Genomic DNA, 20,914 nt, shown 5'->3' with positions numbered 1-20,914 from the left:
AGGTCCCACCCAATGCCCACGTCTTAAAGGGGCAGTTCACGACAAAATCCAAAGTTCATATACGTTTTCACATAGAAATAGAATCTAGAAGTGTCCTCTTCAATCTGTGCTGTAATGTTTTGAGTTAACGCAACTGACATTACAACAAATAGGCCTACATTCCTTTCCATGAGCCACATCAGTTAGCATAATTTGAATTAACATTCGACATTTACATTTACATAATTTAACAGATGCTCTTATCCAGAGCGACTTACAAATTGGTGCATTCAACTTATGATAGCCAGTGGGACAACCACTTTTTTTTACTTACAAGCCCTTAACCACTTACTTACAAGCCCTTAACCAACAATGCAGTTTTAAGAAAAATAAGTGTTAAGTAAAAAAGAGCTAAGTAAAAATAAAAATAAAAAGAAGAAAAATAAAAATAAAAATAAAAATAAAAAATAATTAAAGAGCAGCAGTAAAATAACAGTAGGGAGGCTATATACAAGGGTACCGGTACAGAGTCAATGTGCGGGGGCACAGGTTAGTTGAGGTAATTGAGGTAATATGTACATGTAGGTGGGGGGGACAATGCAAATAGTCCGGGTAGCCATTTGATTAGCTGTTCAGGAGTCTTATGGCTTGGGGGTAGAAGCTGTTAAAAAGCCTTTTGGACCTAGACTTGGCGCTCCGGTACCGCTTGCCGTGCGGTAGCAGAGAGAACAGTCTAGGGTGGCTGGAGTCTTTGGCAATTTTTAGGGCCTTCCTCTGACACCGCCTGCTGTAGAGGTCCTGGATGGCAGGAAGCTTGGCCCCAGTGATGTACTGGGCCGTACGCACTACCCTCTCTAGTGCCTTGCGGTCAGAGGCCGAGCAGTTGCCATACCAGGCGGTGATGCAACCAGTCAGGATGCTCTCGGTGCAGCTGTAGAACTTTTTGAGGATCTGAGGACCCATGCTAAATCTTTTCAGTCTCCTGAGGGGGAATAGGCTTTGTCGTGCCCTCTTCACAGCTGTCTTGGTGTGTTTGGACGATGAAAGTTTGTTGGTGATGTGGACACCAAGGAACTTGAAGCTCTCAACCTGTTCCACTACAGTCCCGTCGATGAGAATGGGGGAGTGCTCGGTCCTCTTTTTCCTGTAGTCCACAATCATCTCCTTTGTCTTGATCACATGTCTTGATCACATACCCCCCCCCCAAAAAAAATTGTAAAGTGGTTATCCCACTGGCTATAGGGTGAATGCACCAATTTGTGAGTCGCTCTGGATAAGAGCGTCTGCTAAATGACGTAAATGTGCCCTTGAGCAAGGCACTTAACCCTAATTGCTCCTGTAAGTCGCTCTGGATAAGAGCGTCTGCTAAATGACTAAAATGTAAATGTAAAATGTGAGGGAGAGGTTGTTATCCTGGCACCACATGGCCAGGTCTCTGACCTCCTCCCTACAGGCTGTCTCATCGTTGTCGGTGATCAGGCCTACCACTGTTTTGTCATCGGCAAACTTAATGATGGTGTTGGAGTCGTGCTTGGCCATGGAGTCATGGGTGAACAGGGAGTACAGGAGGGGACTAAGCACGCGCCCCTGAGGGGCCCACATGTTGAGGATCAGCGTGGCAGATGTGTTGTTACCTACCCTTACCACCTGGGGGCGGCCGGTCAGGAAGTCCAGGATCCAGTTGCAGAGGGAGGTGTTTAGTCCCAGGGTCCTTAGCTTCGTGATGAGCTTTAAGGGCATTATGGTGTTGAAGGCTGAGCTGTAGTAAATGAATAGCATTCTCACGTAGGTGTTCCTTTTGTCCAGGTGGGAAAGGGCAGTGTGGAGTGCAATAGAGATTGCATCATCTGTGGATCTGTTGGGATGGTAGCTCAGCGGCAGCTCTACCCTTTAGCTCAGTGCGGATGTTGCCTGTAATCCATGGCTTCTGGTTGGGGTATGGTCACTGTGGGGACGACGTTATCGATGCACTTATTGATGAAGCCAGTGACTGATGTGGTGTACGCCTCAATGCCATCGGAAGAATCTCAATATTAAATTGAGATCTTTCACAGACAGACAGACAGACAATCATTTCAGCTGGATTTATTCAATTCAGATATTTGGTTAAAAGTTCCATCTCTATTTGTAAACAATAGAGATGGAGTTTTATTCACATTAGAAAGGATTGTTCGAAGCATATTCATTCACAAAACACATATATGAATGTCAATGTTTAACACAATCAAAACAATAATCAATGTCATACTGATACTCATACTTCTGTTTGTTAATCTCCTGAATTGTGTGTGTGTGTGTGTGTGTTACAGCTGGGACGATAAACCGAAAATTATCGACACCGACTATCAAAAAAATCAAAACTGATCACTTATCACAGGCATTTTGCTGATATCAACTCCTTATAGTGTTCTATTCCAGAATTCAGCTACTTATTCTACAAATCTAGTTTGCTAAGGTTTGAATTAGCAGCCCTTTGGAATGTCATCAGTCGCAATCAGTTGAATGTTCAATAAAAGACGTGTCATGCAGTCATGGCGTCCCCATACCATGCAAATGGATGGCGATCTCTGTGGAGGTGAGATCATTCCTCTAGAAAGAGACATCAGAGAGAGCATTAGTTTTAGCTCAGCAAGGTTACTGGGTGGGCGGAGTTTGCACATCATGTGCATATCTTGCATTACTCATCTCATATGTACACTACCAGTCAAAAGTTTGGACACACGTAGTATGCCAAGAGTGTGCAAAGCTGTCATCAAGGCAAAGGGTGGCTATTTGAAGAATCTCAAATATAAAATATATTTTGATTTGTTTAACACTTTTTTGGTTACTACATGATTCTATATGTGTTATTTCATAGTTTTGATGTCTTCTCTATTATTCTACAATGTAGAAAATAGTAAAAATAAAGAAAAACCCTTGAATGAGTAGGTGTGTCCAAACTTTTGACTGGTACTGTATTCTATAATATTCGACTGTATCTTAGTCTATGCCGCTCTGACATTGCTCGTCCATATATTTATTTATATTTTCTTAATTCCATTGCTTTACTTAGATTTGTGTGTATTGGGTATATGTTGTGAAATTGTTAGATATATTACTTGTTAGCTATTACTGCACTGTCGGAGCTAGAAACACAAGCATTTCGCTACACCCGCAATAACGTCTGCTAAACACGTGTATGTGACCAATAACATTTGATTTGATTTGATGTCATTAATCCTAAAGTGCAAGCTCCACCCAAACTATGAAGCACCTACAGCTGGGAGGATAGTGTTGAGGCATTGGCATAGACCACCTCCCTCTTTCTCCATCCCTCTCTCCCTCCATCCATCTCTCCCTCCATCCATCCATCCCTCCCTCCATCCATCCATCCCTCCCTCCATCCATCTCTCCCTCCATCCATCCATCCATCCATCTCTCCCTCCATCCATCTCTCCCTCCATCCATCTCTCCCTCCATCCATCCATCCCTCCCTCCATCCATCTCTCCCTCCATCCATCCATCTCTCCCTCCATCCATCTCTCCCTCCCATCAGAGCGAGTTGGTAAGGTTTCAGCCACGTTTCAGGCCAGCCATGGCAGCCAGAGCAGCATTCCACCCTGGAGACCCCATCACTCCACCACCTGAGGAGGAACACACACACATGCACAAGTGCATGCACACACGCAAGCACGCACACACACACATACACTCTTAGAAAAAAAGGTTCCAAAAGGGTACATCGGCTGTCCCCGTAGGAGAACCCTTGTAATAACCATTTTTGATTCCAGATAGAACCCTTTTAGGTTCCAGGCAGAACCATTTTGGATTCCATGTAGAACCCTCTGTGGAAAGGGTTCTACATGGAACCCAAAATGGTTCTACCTGGAACCAAAAGGGTTCTATCTGGAACCAAAAAGGGAAGAACCCTTTCGGGTTCAAGATAGCACCTTTTTTTCTAAGAGTGTACACACACACACTCTTAGAACAGAATGAACACATCCACACCTGAGCACCATATACAGTAGGTCTACATACTGTACATTCATTCACTTACTTGAGAATGGAGCACGCACACACACATCTGAGAACACACACTCACTCAAGCATTTTCTCCTGTCACAGAGTACACAGAACTGTGTCCATTCTAGTCATTCTATTTCTGTGTGTTGCATATGAGAACAGATGCAGTAACAGCAATAACATCTCCCCATTAACCCAATTCTCTTATCTTAAAGGTGCAATATGCAGGAATCGCTCCACCATTTCCTGGTTGCTAAAATTCTAATAGTTTGCCTAATTTCAGTTTATGTGACAAAACAAGCACTCGAGAATCCTTGAGAATCATTGTACCATCTAAAGCGCTGTGAAATATATTTTCAATAACCAAAAATATTGTATTTTCAGCTGTTTCAAGCTGGTTTACAAAACCGAAAGTAAAAGACGCCAAAAAAAAAAAGTAAGAACTGGAAGCATAGAAATAGTGCACATAGAACATATCTACCCCTTCTTAGACTTGCTTTCAATGAGAATGACATGTCTATAAATCACATTTCTATGTGAATTTGGTCGGGTCGCCCAAAAAGTCTCTAACAATGTCCAAAGGTCCAAAAGGGATATTATACGTCCAACAATCTGGTGCCATGTGTAGCACACCTTCATGCAGATACTCTCTCTCTCACACACAAACACACACACACACACACACACACACACACACACACACACACTAGGATGACTTGGAGCTGGCACCGGATAAAACGCAAATAAACAATTTACGACCAATCACAAACCTGGATGGCAGCCGCTCCCACACAGATAAGGTCCTTTGGTGAACGGTAGTCTGAAAGGGAGGGCAGAGGTCGAGCGAGGTAGAGCTGAGCCAATGACATTGCTCCGTGGAAGATATTCTGTAAAGGATAAAAGAACATACTACATAAACCCAAGTCCAATTTCCCCCTTCTCCCTAAATTGCCCTCTCGTTCAATCCCCCTCAATGATCTAAAAGCATTCGATTGGCGCGAGCATGTGCTAGGGAGAGATCCCACCATATTTCTTACACCACTCCATCCCTTTGAACCTTTTAGCCATCAAAGCTCTAGGCCTAGATCCATGGGAAGTGTACGAGTGCACACTTCAGGGGGAAGGATAGATGATCGGAGAGAACAATAAGGGTTTAGGGCATAACTTTGCTAACCCCACTTCTCATTGAGGCATGACTTGGAAGACAGGGGCTTTGACTCAGTCATCCTCATCTCTAAACCCCTGATGGGGAACTGAGAGAGTGGCAAGAACAGGACTGAGTGAAAAAAGCAGAAATGGAACTGAGCCTGTGAACGAGTAGAGGAGATTGAAAAAGTGAACGTTAGTCCAGTTGATAAAATCTTGATTTATATAGTCCAGATAGTAATCGACTGGGACTTACTAACTGCACTAGTCTAAGACTTAACTCTTTAAACTGCACTTTCAGACTCCATTCATCGGCTTTGTGAAAGCAGCAGTGTAAAATCGTCAGTAGTTTATGCATGCAAATACTGAAATACTACACTATCAACCTCTACCATATGATAACACTTACACAAATACTGCAGGACCCATGTGCTTGAACTACTTTGAATAGCAGATATGAACTTTGATTCTGAAGGACAGTATCATGGTAACTGATGGCCTAAGCATAAACCATTCAATGCCTTTAGTTAGATGCTTTGTTCTGTAAAATCTCTCTCTCTCTCTCTCTCTCTCTCTCTCTCTCTCTCTCTCTCTCTCTCTCTCTCGCTCTCTCTCTCTCACACACACACACACACACACACAGGAAAGCAGCAGAAGGAGGAAGAAACTGCTGCTGCTGCTGCTGCTATACACATCACTTCCTGGTCCAGAGCCAGTTGTTTAGCGGTATGCAAATCCATCCCAGTGGAACACTATCTACTCTATATTTTTGCACACACAGAAATATTCACACACACACAGGAGGAGTCAGGATTTCTTTGCCAATGATGGAGGATTTGAACCCAGGGGCATACTGCTCAATCCAGCTAATGCTACACAGATACACAGACATAGTTTCATATCTGTGAAATAATGCCTTCTCTTCTGAGGATGATCACGTTCTGTGACAATGTATTTGTTACTGACTATTCACTAAAGTTATATAGCTTCAGTGACCACTGTCTAAGAGTATGTGTAAGTCGGTGTGTGCGTGCGTATGTCCATGTGTGCATATGTGTGTGTGTGTGTGTACTGTATGTGTGTGCGTTGTAACCTGAGTCTGCAAAGGCCTCTGTGTCCCGGTCTGTCCACGCTCTCCCTCCATCCAGACAGTATGGAACAAACTGGGTGAACAGTGAAACTACCTGACAGCCAGGGGGAGCCAACACCGACGGAATGGTCATCTCTAACATGGGCCTGTAGGGGAGAGAAGAGGAAGGACGTGTGTGTGTGTGTCTGTGTGTTCCTTTGTGCAAAGGAAGGAAGCAAAGTCTCCTCCCTCGTAAACGGAAACTCTCGGGCAAACCCCTCCCTTCCGCAGATTTCACCCATGTTTATCATGGCCAAAAAGCACATTTTTGTTTCATGAATTTTGACAATATAGCCAATTTTGACTTTGTGGCTGTGGAATCTAGTGGAAACCGTTTATCATCCGCACACGGGCTTGAAAATTACTGCATCAGTTTAAGCACCGCCTTCGCCCAATCCTGATTCCTCCAAATAATCAACGACGAAAATCAAAAACCAGAAAATACTACTGCTGCTCGTAATCACATATTTCCACGTGAGCCTTGACAGATTCTCTCATCTGTCCACCAGAGATATTATAATTATTATAATTATTATTATATTAGGATTACAGTAAGAGGACACACAGTATATTACACTCTGAGCACAATATAATATAGGCCAATTCCCGATGCACGTCCTCCCTCAGGCTAAATCTGTAGTGGTCAATGAAGGCCCTCTCATTCCATCCCGCGTTGGCAGCCAGCGTCCGGAAGTCCAGTGCGAACTCCTGTGCGCTCCTCCTCCCCTGTCTGAGGTGGAATAGACGCATAGTTGACAGTAGCGGCGTCTATTCCCCCTCACTCAGCGTTGGCCCACTCCAGCGCCTTGCCGGACAGACAGGAGATGAGGGCGGACACGCTCTCGTATCCCGAGGGCACCTGGTGGATGGTTGCCAGGTAGAGTTCAACCTGGAGCAGGAAACCCTGACACCCGGCAGCTGTGCCATCATAAGCCCTCGGGAGCGAGAGCCGAATCCCACTGGACCCCGGAGGTGAAGCGATGGGCATCGCCGATGGTGGTGGTATCGTCGGAGGAGGTGTAGGCACCCCTCTTTCCCATCGCTCCATAGTGCTCACCACCCGTTCCATGGCGGTGCCGAGAGCCTGGATCATGGCCGCTTGTTGTTCGACGCGTTCTTCCATTGATCCAGCTGGCACCGCCGCTCCTGCTGACTCCATGTGTGGTGTGTGATTCTGTCAAGGGTGACGTGTATGCGGTGAGCGAAGTCAAGCGCAGGACACCGAGCTACTGGCAGACGTACTTTACTACACAGTAAAGGAACATACAAAACAAAACCTCCTAACAGGGAGGAAACAATATTCGCATACAAACAGCAATGCCGACCTTACTGAAAACAATCACACACAATAACCAATGAGAGACAGGGGGTTATAAAGGGAATACAATGTAACATAATGGGAAACAGGTGTAAACAATAAAGACCAAACAAGACGACCACCGAAACATAGATCGGTAGCAGCTAGTACTCCGGGGACGACGAACGCCGAAGCCTGCCCGAGCAAGGAGGAGGAGCAGCCTCGGCTGAATCCGTGACAGTTCAAATAAACCTACCATTAAAATTATAGACTGATCATTTCTTTGTCAGTGGGCAAACGTACAAAATCAGCAGGGGATCAAATACTTTTTTTCCTCACTGTATATACACTGCTCAAAAAAATTAAGCGAACACTAAAATAACACATCCTAGATCTGAATGAATGAAATAATCTTATTAAATACTTTTTTCTTTACATAGTTGAATGTGCTGACAACAAAATCACACAAAAATTATCAATGGAAATCAAATTTATCAACCCATGGAGTTCTGGATTTGGAGTCACCCTCAAAATTAAAGTGGAAAACCACGCTACAGGCTGATCCAACTTTGATGTAATGTCCTTAAAACAAGTCAAAATGAGGCTCAGTGGTGTGTGTGGCCTCCACGTGCCTGTATGACCTCCCTACAACACCTGGGCATGCTCCTGATGAGGTGGCGGATGGTCTCCTGAGGGATCTCCTCCCAGACCTGGACTAAAGCATCCGCCAACTCCTGGACAGTCTGTGGTGCAACGTGGCGTTGGTGGATGGAGCGAGACATGATGTCCCAGATGTGCTCAATTGGATTCAGGTCTGGGGAACGGGCGGGCCAGTCCATAGCATCAATGCCTTCCTCTTGCAGGAACTGCTGACACACTCCAGCCACATGAGGTCTAGCATTGTCTTGCATTAGGAGGAACCCAGGGCCAACCGCACCAGCATATGGTCTCACAAGGGGTCTGAGGATCTCATCTCGGTACCTAATGGCAGTCAGGCTACCTCTGGCGAGTACAGGAGGGCTGTGCGACCCCCCAAAAAATGCCACCCCATACCATGACTGACCCACCGCCAAACCGGTCATGCTGGAGGATGTTGCAGGCAGCAGAACGTTCTCCACGGCGTCTCCAGACTCTGTCACGTCTGTCACGTGCTCATTGTGAACCTGCTTTCATCTGTGAAGAGCACAGGGCGCCAGTGGCGAATTTGCCAAACTTGGTGTTCTCTGGCAAATGCCAAACGTCCTGCACGGTGTTGGGCTGTAAGCACAACCCCCACCTGTGGACGTCGGGCCCTTATACCACCCTCATGGAGTCTGTTTCTGACCGTTTGAGCAGACACATGCACATTTGTGGCCTGCTGGAGGTCATTTTGCAGGGCTCTGGCAGTGCTCCTCCTGCTCCTCCTTGCACAAAGACGGAGGTAGCAGTCCTGCTGCTGGGTTGTTGCCCTCCTACGGCCTCCTCCACGTCTCCTGATGTACTGGCCTGTCTCGTGGTAGCGCCTCCATGCTCTGGACACTACGCTGACAGACACAGCAAACCTTACTGCCACAGCTCGCATTGATGTGCCATCCTGGATGAGCTGCACTACCTGAGCCACTTGTGTGGGTTGTAGACTGAGAAGTGGTCTGTGGTCACCACCTGCAAAACCAGTCCTTTATTGGGGGGTGTCTTGCTAATTGCCTATAATTTCCACCTGTTGTCTATTCCATTTGCACAACAGCATGTGAAATGTATTGTCAATCAGTGTTGCTTCCTAAGTGGACAGTTTGATTTCACAGAAGTGTGATTGACTTGGAGTTACATTGTGTTGTTTAAGTGTTCCCTTTTTTTTTTGCAGTGTATATAATTCTATACAGAAGTGAACAAATCTAAAATCAAATCAACATATCTCCACCATGCAGCCGGGTCCGAGAGAGAGAGAGCGAGAGAGAGCGAGAGAGAGCGAGAGAGAGAGTGTAAGAGAGAGGGTCCGCTCACCAACCAAGAATTCACAAAATGGGACAAACACCAAACTGAGACTGCATGCAGAATTCTGCTAAAATATCCCGTGTACAACGTAAAACACCAAATAATGCATGCAACCACCTAAAAGGAAGGGATTCCCAAACCTTCCATAACAAAGCCATTACCTACAGAGAGATTAACCTGGAGAAGAGTCCCCTAAGCAAGCTGGTCCTGAGGCTCTGTTCACTAACACAAACAGACCCCACAGAGCCCCAGGACAGCAACATAATTAGACCCAACCAAATCATGAGAAAACAAAAAGATAATTACTTTACACATTGGAAAGAATTAACAAAAAAACAGAGCAAACTAGAATGCTATTTGGCCCTAAACAGAGAGTTCACAGTGGCAGAATACCTGACCACTGTGATTGACCCAAAATGACGGAAAGCTTTGACTGTGTACAGACTCAGTGAGCATAGCCTTGCTATTGAGAGAGGCCGCTGTAGGCAGACCTGGCTCTCAAGAGAAGACAGGCTATGTGCACATTGCCCACAAAATGAGGTGGAAACTGAGCTGCACTTCCTAACCTCCTGCCAAATGTATGACCATATTAGAGACACATATTTCCCTCAGATTACACAGACCCACAAAGAATTCAAAAACAAATCCAATTTTGGTAAACTCCCATATCTATTGAGTGAAATACCACAGTGTGCAATCACAGCAGCAAGATTTGTGACATGTTGCCACAAGAAAATGGCAACCAGTGAACAAACACCATTGTAAATACAAACCATATTTATGTTTATTTATTTTCCCATTTGTACTTTAACTATTTGCACATCGTTACAACACTGTATATAGACATAATATGAGGGAGGGAATGGCCAGCAGGGATGTAGCTCAGTTGGTAGAGCATGGCGATGTGGGTTCGATTCCCATGGGGGGCCAGTATGAAAAAAATTAAAATAATGCACGCACTCACAACTATAAGTCGCTCTGGATAAGAGCGTCTGCTAAATGACAAAAAATTTATAAAAAATAAAATACAAATTGAGATGACATCACTGTCAGAGACACCTCTGATTGGTAGACCTGTATAACAGGGTTGTTGGAATCACCAGCTGATCCAATAGAGACGTATGGGTCGAGCCTCTCAGTAAATGTGTCTTTATGAGTGTAGCTATGTGTCATATGTTTGGGGTCGTAGAAGGACACCTCCCACCTGTTGTAGTCCAGCTGCACTCTGATCACTCTGGGGTCTCGTCTTCAGAGGGAGGGTCTCACCTTGTCCTCCTCTATACTTACCATTCTTCAGCGGTAGAATCCAGATTCCATACTTTAGTGATGCCTTCAGCTCCCCCTTCCTGTCAACAGACTCTTTAGCCACACCCAGGTTCCGGTCAGGATGGTCCCCCACCTCCACCTCCCAGCTGTGCTTTCCTGAGCTGAACCCCTCATAGCCCAGAACATATGCATATTTCATGAATCTCTCTGGGTTGTCAGGGAGCTGCTGCCTTTTGGCTAAATGTCTCACACTGGTCAGATCATTAGACAGAGAGATACTGGGGTTTGCATTGTTGGGGTCCAGAATCACCGGAGCTTCAAAACAAACACAGAGACATTGTAAACCCTGTAGACTATACTATTTTATTAGACACATATTAAACTGGAATGGCCGGCAGGGGATGTAGCTCAGTTGGTAGAGCATGGCGTTTGCAATGCCAGGGTTGTGGGTTCGATTCCCACAGGGGGAAAAAAATATAATGTATGCACTAACTGTAAGTCGCTCTGGATAAGAGCGTCTGCTAAATGACTAAAATGTAAATGTAAAAAATGTAAACCATCTATTTTAGATTCAATTAAAGAATCGATTGTTGGGGGAATTGGAGGGACGCCATGTGCGACTGACGTGTTTTCCGTTTGCTCCCGTGGTATTTTTAAAGTTTATGTGAATTTTGCAGCAAAACCGTATTTATTTTCATATATTATTTTGGTGATCCCTTCCCGTAAAAACCAAGACTACTTTACTTCCAAATATCAGCATGTCGACGTAAACATAAGGCCAAAAACATGACTTTGAGAAAACCCGCCCACAAGACACACCTCATCACCGCCTCCCCTGAGCCTGACGACCCGGGACTGATACTCTACCCGGAGGGGCGGCTTAGCCTGGCGGCGCTGAAGTGAACATTCTCGAGGCCATCAAACTACTACGCTCTGAGATAGTTGAAATGAAAACGGAGGTGGTTGCTACGATTGAGGCCCGAATAAAGGAGGTTTCTGATACTTTAAAAGCAGATCTAACCATCCTGCGGAACGAGACGGTGCCGGCAATCGCATCACTCAAAACAACAATGGAGTCGCACACTGCAACGATTGCAGCACTGGAGACCTTCGCTACAAATGTCTCCGACTTAACTACATCCCTGGAGGCTGACGTGAAAACGCCTAGCTGCGGACTTGAAAAAGGTGAAGGAGAGCTGTGTAAGTTTGGAGGGATTCTCTCGCCGCAATAACCTGAGACTGGTATCAGTCCCAGAGTCAGCGGAAATGCCTCGCGCCACGGATTTCGTTTCTGGGCTGCTGAAGGATGTTCTAGCCTTGGATGAAAAGCCCTGATTGATCGTGCCCACCGGTCGCTGCGCCCAAAGCCCCGGGATGGGGAGAGGCCCCGTGACATAATTCTTCGAGTGCACTTTTTTCCGTGAGAAGATGGAGATTCTCCGACGAGCCCGCAATACCACTCTGAGCTTTCAAGGACAGAGCTTTCCATCTACCAGGACTACTCCCCCACTGTTTCCAGGCAGCGCGCAGCTTTCGGACAGGCCAAACGACTACTTCGGGACCATCCAGGTGTGAAGTATGGACTGCGATTCCCGCCCGTTTATGGCTATCTCATGATGGTAAAGACTACACATTTGAATCTCCGGATGAGGCTCTCTCTCACATTCAACGCTCACATCAAGAAGTCTTGAACTTGCTCATAGTTCAGCATTGCTAGCGAACTGTGGATAGTAAGTAACCCACCTGTGGTACAACTATGTTTAGCTACAACATGCTAATTTTGTATAGTTGGGGGGTTGCGTACCCATTCAGGCTTATTTGATGTGATCTAATGTTTTGATCATCTAGTGTGCTTGCCTTTACAAGCATTCAGTCATTTTAATCTCATTGTATTGCGGTTTTACTATACTCCTGTGTTTTCTAGGCTGTCTTGCTCACCTATTCAGTTTGTTTACATAGTGTCTCAGTGACTCAAAATATTCTTGGTTATTTGCTTACTGCATCCGTTTGCATTGACCCAGTAAACAGTAAATGCTTCCCGAGGCGACACGTTTTTTTGGGGTCTTCACTTAAATTTTAAGGCTCAGAGCGTCATTTATGCCCAGCAAGCGTTAAACGTTGCGCACACGTAGTTTTTTTGGTCTTGGTTGTAAGTTGTCTCAGCATTCAACTAGACAACTATTATAATAATAATAATTATTATCTTTTTGATTGTCTTACTACGATTTCCTTACTTCAAATTAGGTTTTCGGCTGAGAGCCGTTACACATTCTATTTATTTTCTTTATTTTCTCTCTCAAATGCCTGTTATAAGACTGGGAATATAATTATAATTATATACATCTACAAGTGGTGCTTTTGTAATTTCGTCTGCACAAGGGATTCACCTTAATTTCTTTTATTTAAAAATGATTATCTCTTTTTGCTGTTTGATCCACTAACAAAACACGACTTTAAAGAGCGGGACTGTGGGTTTAGGTTTAAGACCGCACTCTCACAGACATACTGTGCGAAGAGAACATGCTCTATTTAGGCTTGTACCTCGTTTGGGGAGGTACTGTCTGGGATGGGGGAGGGGGGTGGGGGGAGGGGTTGAATTGTTCAGTTCTAATGTTGTCATTCTGTCTTTTTTTTTTTTTTTTGGTACTTTTTCTCAACATCTACCACCGTACATTATTACTCTGAGACAAGTTATTCTGGGGTTTCTGGGCGCTCATTGCTTTTCCATTCTATGCTCTAATGACGGGGTTGTATAACGGGAATGCCCAGAGGGGCCGAAACAATGCGATCAAATACATTTCGTGGAACACCAAAGGGGTTAATAACCCAGTGAAACGTAAGAGGTGTTGACACACTTAAAGGGTTTGAATGCAAATGTTGCATTTCTACAAGAGACTCACTTGAGGACTGGTGAGCACTTTAGGATGCGTAGGGACTGGGTTGGTCAAGTGTTCCACTTAACTTTCATAGTAAATCAAGAGGGGCTGCCATTTTGGTTGATAAAGTCACTCCCTTTGTAGCTTCTGAGGTTATCGCTGATCCTAAGGGACGATACGTCATAGTAACCGGTAAACTGTTTTCTACCCTCTTGTTTTGGCTAGTGTTTATGCTCCCAATTGGGATGACACAAGTTTCATTTCTTCCTTTTTGTCTGCTATACCCAATTTAGATTCTCATTTATTGATTTTAGGGGGATTTCAACTGCAAAATGTCCCCAGTTCTTGACAAGTCCTCACGAACAACTACAGGCCCATCTAAATGTGCCCTACTTATTCAAGCCTTTCTTCAGAAATATGCCATGTTTGAGGCCTGGCGTTTCCTACATCCTACAGATAGACAGTATTCCTTTTATTCTCATGTTCATCAAACATACTCCCGGATTGATTACTTCTTTTTGGACAAAAAACTTTTTGCCTAACCTTCGGCAGTGTACTTACAAGAGTATTGTTATTTCGGACCATTCACCATTAGTGCTTGAACTAGAGTTTCCCCAGCGACCTCCTATGTGTTATCAATGGCGTCTTAACCCCATTTTACTCTCAGATAAGGAGTTTGTCAATTTCATTTCTTCTGAAATCACCTTATTCCTAGAAACTAATTCAACACCAGGTATGTCCTGCTCTACCATTGGGAGTCTCTCAAAGCATACCTACGTGGCCAAATTATTTTACAGCCAACCAAAACAGAGTTCGCTCTCAGCGACTTCGGGACCTGAGCGAATCCATAGCCACATTGGATGAGAAGTATGCCACGGTTCCTTCCTCTGATCTGCATAAAGAGCGCCAACTACTCCAATCTGAATTTGATGAGCTTTCTACCAGGCAAGCTGAACAGCTACTCTTGCGAGCTCGGTACAGAGTGTATGAACAAGGCGACAAGGCCAGTAAACTCCTTGCACATCAGATCCGTAAATCTGAGGCCTCACGTTTAATCCCACAAATAAGGACCCCGTCTGGTGCCACCACAGTTATACATAAAGAGATCAATGATCAATTCAAACAATTTTATTCTGCGCTATACACCTCTGAATCCCCTCAAGACCCTTTGCTGATTGATTCCTTCTTTAATGGCCTGAATATGCCTTCAATTGATACAGACACCCATGACTATCTAGAAGAAGAATTTACACCTGAGGAGATTGCAACAGCAGTGTCCGCAATGAAAAGAGGTAAATCACCGGGTCCGGATGGTTTTCCAACCGAATTTTACAGGACGTTTTCTGGTCTGCTTTGCCCGTTCTTGTCTCGACTATTTGCAGAGTGCCTTAATACCTCAAAGCTACCGCCTAGTCTTTATCAAGCTTCAATTTCATTACTATTAAAGAAAAACAAAGACCCTCTGGAATGTGGATCCTTTCGCCCAATCTCGCTTTTAAACTGTGATTACAAAATCCTAGCCAAGCTTTTAGCCATCCGTATGGAAGGCTGGCTGCATCAAGTAATACACTCTGACCAGACTGGCTTTGTGAGAAATAGGCATTTATTTTTCAATATTAGGCGCCTTATGAATATACTGTACTCCCTGCGTCGGAGGACCCAGAGGTGGTGGTCTCACTTGATGCAGAAAAAGCGTTTGACCGCGTTGAGTGGGATTACCTAACAGCCACCCTTTATAGATTTGGCTTTGGCCCCAAATTCATTGCGTGGATAAAGATTCTTTATTTTTCCCCCCATGGCTTCGGGTACGGACTAACAACTTGTCCTCTGACTATTTTCCCTTGCACCGCTGGATCCAGACAGGGCTGTCCACTCTCCCCTTGTTGTTTGCTTTGGCAATCGAACCTCTCGCCATTGCATTACGCTCTAATGATGCCATTCAAGGAATAATCCGGACGGGCTCAGAGCAGAAAGTCTCGCTATATGCGGATGACCTCCTTTTGTTTATCTCTAACCCTGATACCTCATTGCCACGCGCCTTATCTGTTCTTAAAAGGTTTGGATCAATCTCAGGGTACAAGCTGAATCTAGGCAAGAGTGAGCTTTTTCCTGTAAACAAGGCTGCTTTAAAGTGCTCTTTTACAAGCTCTCAGTTTAGGATTGTCCGGGATCAATTCACCTACTTGGGAGTTAAAGTGACAAGGAAATATTCAAATCTGTTTCAGGAAAACTTGGTTGCTCTAGCAGACAGTTTGAAACAATCTTTGCTTTTTGGAATGCGCTACCTCTTTCTCTTATCGGAAGGATTAATGTCATTAAAATGAGTGTGTTGCCCAAATTTCTATATTTATTTCAATGTCTACCCATTTTTATTCCAAAATCTTTTTTTATTTCACTGGATCAAACATTCATGCATTTTATTTGGGATGGCAAGGTACCACGGATTGGTAGAAAACATTTACAGAAGCCTAAGTCATTGGGGGTTTAGCTCTACCAAATTTTCAGACATACTATTGGGCTGCAAATTTCAGAGCCCTTCTGTACTGGCTGCAGACTGATCCTACTGGCCCTAGACCAATCTGGGTCCAGATGGAGTCTGAATCGTGTAAACCTGCTGCACTTTCTTCTGTGTTGTGCTCGTCTCTCCCAGTGTCCCTAGGCAAAAGGTGTGTCAACCCAATTGTAAAGCAGTCATTAAAATTTGGAATCAGTTCCGCTTAGCCTTTGGCCTCCGAGGCTTTTCTCTATCAGGCCCAATCAATCAGAACATTTTATTTCCTCCATCTTTGAATGATGGGGCTTTTGACATCTGGCACTCACTAGGCCTCTCCTCACTAGCCCAATTATTCTTTGATGATACATTTGCCTCTTTTGCTCAGCTACAGGAAAGGTTCAACCTCCCCCAATCCCACTTTTTCCGCTATCTCCAGACTAGGAACTTTGTCAGAGCTAACACACCTGAATTTCCCCATAGGCCTGTGAATACAGCTATAGAGAGCATCCTGGAGCTGAACAAGCTTCCTAGGGGCGCAATTTCAGATGTATATACAATCATTCATGACTTACAGAACCCTTCTTTGGTGCCTTTAAAGACTCGATGGGAAAAGGATTTGGGGGAGGAACTTGGGGAAGACACCTGGGAATCTGTGCTGCGCAGGGTGCATTCGTCCTCTTTTAGCACTAGACACAGCCTCATTCAATTCAAGGTGGTTCACCGTATCCACTGGTCTGGGGCCAGACTTGGAAGAATATTCTCTGATTTTGATCCTACCTGTGTCAGATGTAAAATTGAACCGGCCACACTGTTGCATATGTTCTGGGGCTGTCATAAACTGTCAGGTTTCTGGGAATTAATATTTAAATGTTTCTCTGATATATATAACACTGTTATAGATCCCTCTCCCCTTACAGCCCTTTTTGGAGTACTGCCCATAAGCACCCCCTGTCAAGAATCCAGTCGGACACTGTTGCTTATACAACTCTTTTAGCTAGACGGCTAATACTACAGAACTGGAAGATGGCAGCTCCCCCATCTTATAAATATTGGGTGAGAGACGTGTTGTGCTCTCTCGAAACTAGAAAAAATTAAATTCAATTCACGTGGGAACCCCAAACTGTTTAATGAGGCTTGGGCTCCATTCCGGTCTTACTTTAAACAGTCCATCCTCGGATAGCATTCCTATTAAAACCAAAATAAGTCTGTATTTGACCCCCTGTGACTTAGGGGTTGGATGAGCATTTCTCTGTGTTTTTTTTTCTGGGGTGGGGGTGGGGGGCATTAAGGTTGATGTGCTTATTGATTGTGACCTGCGGATGCCTTGTTCATCTCGCCCGGGCAGAGACTAAGGTGTGAGCTTGTTTTTCCCAGTTATTTTTATTTTTTAATTCTGTTCACGCCTACATAAAATTATCAATATTCATTTTTTATTTTAAAGCATTGTAACTTTTATTTTTGGTCCAGTGGATGATTGGTCTGTGGCCTTGACTGTCTGTGAGTGGTTGCATTTCTCCACCCCATCCCTTAACTGTTTACAGGAACAATGGTGAGGTGTTTGCTCTGTCCCTATACTATAGATTGCCCTTTAACCTTTTGTAGCCTTCTGCCTGGTGTGTTTAACTTGTCTAAAGTATGGTATCTTTAAAGTTATTATTATTATTATTATTATTTTTTATTATTTTTTATTTTTTTATTTTATATATGTATTATTTGTACTTTTGTCTAGTTGAGTATATTATTTATATTGCTTTGTCTTGTCTGTGTGTGTGTAAAACTTAATAAACAGAGTTCTCAAAAAAAAAAGAATCGATTGTTATTCTCAACCACATCCTCTCTTGTCCAGTACTCACTGCGTTTGACAATCCCCTGCATCTTTTCCCAGACTCTGAACTGTAGGTTGCCCAGGTGATTGGCTTCGTCTATCAGCGCTCCTGAGACCAGCTGTGGATCTGGTAGGGTGTACTGGGCTCTGGAAGAACATTCAGGAGTCAGTGCTGCTCAGAACAGAAAAGACAGAGACAAAAGGCAGATAATTGACCTTTTCTTCATGGCCATGAAGTTCTGAAGAGGAACAGAATAGTAGATTAGTCATCATACCATCAATGATATCAATATTAAAATAAAAAAAATATGCCATTTAGCAGACGCTTTTATCCAAAGCGACTTACAATCATGCGTGCATACATTTTTTGTGTATGGGTGGTGCCGGGGATCAAACTCACTACCTTGGCGTTACAAGCGCCGTGCTCTACCAGCTGAGCTACAGAGGACCATATCATAGTCAGTCTTTTAATTATTTTACAATCTACCTGTACATTGGAGAGAGTGAGAAGTTCTTACCTGGAGGAACAAGATGTCCTCTTCTATGGCTCTGATTGTGTCTGAACGGGATAATATCTCTCTTCTCATCTCTCCATATTTTCCTTCATCATCTGCCTCTTCTGCTCCTCTTCCTCCTTCAGTGCAGCTATCTTGGCCTCCTCTTCTGCTCGTAGAAACTGGTGAAGCTTCTCAAACTCCTCCTTAATCTGTGTGTCTGTGTGCTGGCTTGGCTCTGGAGGCATTGGGAGGAAGAGATCTAATATCTCAGAATATTCATATAGGGTTATTATTGTAACATAAAACTGCTAGTGAATATGCTTGCAGATCCTGACATGTGACACCACATCTTTCCTAAAGCAACATAATCTAATACTGAACAGAACAAGAAAATATATAACTGAACAATTAACCCTGAACAACATATACAGTACTGATCTTAATGTGCTCTGTCTGCTGTTTTATCACAGGTTTGTTAACTTTACTAAAGACCTTCTCCTTCTCCTGTAAGAGCTCCAGAGCACTCTGGAGTTCCTCCTGGAATGAGACAGAACCTCTTGAGAGAACATCTGAACACCACAACTCTATCACTGCAGCCTGATTTTCAATCAATCAAAAAGTTCAAATATGATTGTTTATACCATATTGCTCTATCACAGATTTCCAAATGGTTGTCTTTCTCTTACCTTATGATCCTGTATAGCCTTATCTATGGGGACGCAGTCATGAGATTTATGTTTCTTTGAGGCCTGACACACCAAGCAGACAGGCTGTTTATCCTCCAGACAGAAGATTTTGAGTTTCTCACAATGTACACTGCAGAGCACCTCAGACCCTGCTGAAGCTCTCTGACTTCTCTCCTGTAAGAAGGCCTCACACAGGTTCTTTAGAGCCAAGTTACATGGAGGTTCAGACATCGAAAATCTCCTACAAACTGGACATTCCTGAGATACTTTCTCAGTCCAGCATTCCTATAGACAGGCCTTACAGAAGCCGTGGCTACACGACAGGAGGACACGATTCTTGAAGATGTCACAGCATACAGGACAGGAGAGGTCCTCCTCTGGGACACACAATGTCTAAGCCATTTTCACTGCTGGAATAACTTCTGAAAGTTACTTTCACTTGTAACAACTTCCTCTCTTAAAGGGACACTTCCCCCAAACGTTAAGCTGCACTTGGAGAATCTTTTGTTTTTTCATTTTTGATGGTATATCAATATCTCTAACCAAAGATTTCTCAAGATATTTCAATATCTCTAACCAAATCCCAGAGTTCCGTTGTGGATCCAACAGAGCTGAACTCTAGAAAACTGAATGTTACAGCATTGAGCTGCACTTTACCCTCAACAGGTGACTCAGAGGTGCAGGTTTACAGAAAACAAGGAGTCTGGTTAGTTGTGTATGTGTGTGTGTGTGTGTGTGTGTGTGTGTGTGTGTGTGTGTGTGTGTGTGTGTGTGTAGTTTTGCTGTGTGTGCAGACCAATAGCTCATTTACACAAAATTGTTATTTATGGACCCACCCATTGATTATTTCAATGAAGATGGAAGCACACATAGACCATAGAATCAATTCATCAATTCACACTTGACATTTTAAGAATATAGATTTTTATTGACATAGCAGCAGCTTCAAGATAGTAAAATACACATTTAAAAAGACTGAACAGACTGAACAGCCTGAACAGCCTGAACAGACTGAACAGACTGAACAGACTGAACAGCCTGAACAGACTGAACCGACTGAACAGCCTGAACAGCCTGAACAGACTGAACAGACTGAACAGACTGAACCGACTGAACAGCCTGAACAGCCTGAACAGCCTGAACCGACTGAACAGACTGAACAGCCTGAACAGCCTGAACAGACTGAACAGACTGAACAGCCTGAACAGACTGAACAGACTGAACAGACTGAACAGCCTGAACAGCCTGAACAGCCTGAACCGACTGAACAGCCTGAACAGCATGAACAGCCTGAACAGACTGAACAGACTGAACAGCCTGAACAGCCTGAACAGACTGAACAGACTGAACAGCCTGAACAGACTGAACCGACTGAACAGCCTGAACAGCCTGAACAGACTGAACAGACTGAACAGACTGAACAGCCTGAACAGACTGAACAGACTGAACAGACTAAACAGACTGAACAGACTGAACAGACTGAACAGACTGAACAGACTGAACAGACTGAACAGACTGAACCGACTGAACCGACTGAACAGCCTGAACAGCCTGAACAGCCTGAACAGCCTGAACAGCCTGAACAGACTGAACAGACTGAACAGCCTGAACAGACTGAACAGCCTGAACAGACTGAACAGCCTGAACAGACTGAACCGACTGAACAGACTGAACCGACTGAACAGACTGAACCGACTGAACCGACTGAACCGACTGAACAGACTGAACAGACTGAACAGACTAAAC

The 20,914-nt window shown here is 44.2% G+C and overlaps 1 long non-coding RNA gene and 1 pseudogene across 1 annotated transcript; both read right to left on the bottom strand.

The window, feature by feature from the left end:
- Positions 1-3,473: 3,473 nt before the first annotated feature.
- Positions 3,474-6,967, bottom strand: LOC123484137. The gene is made up of 3 exons (XR_006658413.1): positions 6,221-6,967; positions 4,752-4,868; positions 3,474-3,602 (listed from the first exon to the last, which is right to left on the bottom strand). It is a non-coding gene; the product is annotated as an uncharacterized LOC123484137 (long non-coding RNA).
- Positions 6,968-10,494: 3,527 nt separating this feature from the next.
- Positions 10,495-19,570, bottom strand: LOC123484139 (annotated as a pseudogene).
- Between the last annotated feature and the right edge of the window lie 1,344 nt (positions 19,571-20,914).

This window comes from Coregonus clupeaformis, unplaced genomic scaffold, assembly GCF_020615455.1.
Source record: "Coregonus clupeaformis isolate EN_2021a unplaced genomic scaffold, ASM2061545v1 scaf0203, whole genome shotgun sequence".
Taxonomy (NCBI): domain Eukaryota; kingdom Metazoa; phylum Chordata; class Actinopteri; order Salmoniformes; family Salmonidae; genus Coregonus; species Coregonus clupeaformis.
The sequence above is the reverse complement of the archived record's forward strand: the minus strand, read 5'-3'. Positions and strand labels throughout refer to the sequence as shown.